The 1,665-nt window shown below is 45.6% G+C and overlaps 1 long non-coding RNA gene across 1 annotated transcript; it reads right to left on the reverse strand.

The window, feature by feature from the left end:
* Window positions 1–240: 240 nt before the first annotated feature.
* LOC103371441 (uncharacterized) lies at window positions 241–1,625 on the reverse strand. Its single transcript, XR_520943.1, has 2 exons — window positions 595–1,625; window positions 241–538 (listed from the first exon to the last, which is right to left on the reverse strand). It is a non-coding gene; the product is annotated as an uncharacterized LOC103371441 (long non-coding RNA).
* Between the last annotated feature and the right edge of the window lie 40 nt (window positions 1,626–1,665).

Consider the following 1,665-nt stretch of genomic DNA (forward strand, 5'->3'; position numbering starts at 1 on the left):
ACACACACACACACACACACACCTGTCTCTACTAAGGACAGTTACCAACAGGACAACAGGACTTCAGAGGAGGTGTCACTGGACCTCACCTGAAGACACTTTGCAACCAGCTAGCAGGAACAGAAACAGTGAAATGTGGTCACATGCCAGAGCAGCATCAGCACCAGTGATAACAGTGTCTGTCATCTGCCCGGAAACAGGTGACTGTGACTCACACATGAACCAATGAAACAGAAGGTCGGCAGATTTATCACCAGGGTCTAATTCGAATGTTTCACACTCTGTCCGGTTAAAGTAATGAAGCGACTTTACAGCAGAGTCCTCTGAATGCTTCATTTATGAATAATCAGCTTCAGAACTGATCATGTTATTGATCGTATGGTCTCAGAAGAAACCCTTCTAACAAACACACATGTACTTTGCATGCCCATCATCTGCTGCATGTCAGCATGTTTTCAGTCCATCAAATGATGACAGTCTACTAAAAATGAATTGCTGACATGTGATTCATGCTGGTGATCCAGACTGTTGTCAGAGTCTGGATGTGAAAGATCTTCAGGAGAGCAAACAGGCTTCACCTGAGAGATCGAACACCTGCTTAAACCCTGGATGTCAGATTAATCTCCAGGCCCTTCAAACTCAGAGTTGCAGGTTGTTTTAATGTCAGTCAGGGTTAGGGTCCTGCCGGTGAAGAATCAGCTGTAATGGTGATGAAATGAAGAAGCAATGGGGTGAAGCTGCAGGAACTCGTATGTCCTCCTGTGATGAAGAACAGTTCAGTTTATCCTGATGCCTCTAAAAACACTGAGAACATTCCTGTGGAAGCTGATCAGTCTGGAGGAGACTTGGAGGCTGATGTTCTACAGACTACAGTGAATCTTGTGGAACATGTGTAAGGCCTTGAATCTTTGGGAAGTTTTAAGGAAGCACTTGTAAATCTGCTGGAGACTTTCAGGTCGCCTTCTGACGGTCAGTAAATCCTTTGGATGCTATTTAAAGCCCTTTGACTCCTGATTGTCGTCTGCGTTTCTAAGAGTCACTCTGCTTTATTGCATATTTCAGAGTCACAGATTCCTGTGATGCTTTCAAAAGCAGCAGAGTTCTGATCTTCTCCCTGAGGCCTGCAGGTATCCAGCTGACTGAGGGTCGGTACATTCGGCAGAACTGTGAGGTCCAGAGGTGAGCCGGGTCTGATGCCGAATAGCAAGCTGTCACAGCGAAGCATTAAGGATTCAGTTGTTGGGTGTAAACATTTGTGGGAGGAGCTTCAGGTTACAGCTGGTTCTTCATTCAGAGTCTGAAGCCCAGGTGAGATCCAGACATTCAGACGAGGGATGTCCTGATCTGATCAAAGCAATTTTTAACGAACCTGTTGTTTAGGTCTGCTGTCACTCAGATGTTGTACAGAGGATGTTACTTCAGAATCTTTCTCTATCAACAGTCAGTCACTACTACAGGTCCGTCACAGCGTTCACTTGTTCTGTTCATGTTACTGAGAGATGTTACTGTTTTAGATCACGAACAAAATATGTCCTTCAGTTATGTTCAAGGTCATGAACCTCCTCAGAGTCTCTGTCATGGTCCCGCTGCTGCTAAACTCCCACAATGCTCTCTGCTGCCACCATGAGCTGTAGTCTGGAGACGCCTCCTCTGGTCTCTACAGGA

Source organism: Stegastes partitus, unplaced genomic scaffold (assembly GCF_000690725.1).
Source record: "Stegastes partitus isolate 25-593 unplaced genomic scaffold, Stegastes_partitus-1.0.2 Scaffold1587, whole genome shotgun sequence".
NCBI lineage: Eukaryota > Metazoa > Chordata > Actinopteri > Pomacentridae > Stegastes > Stegastes partitus.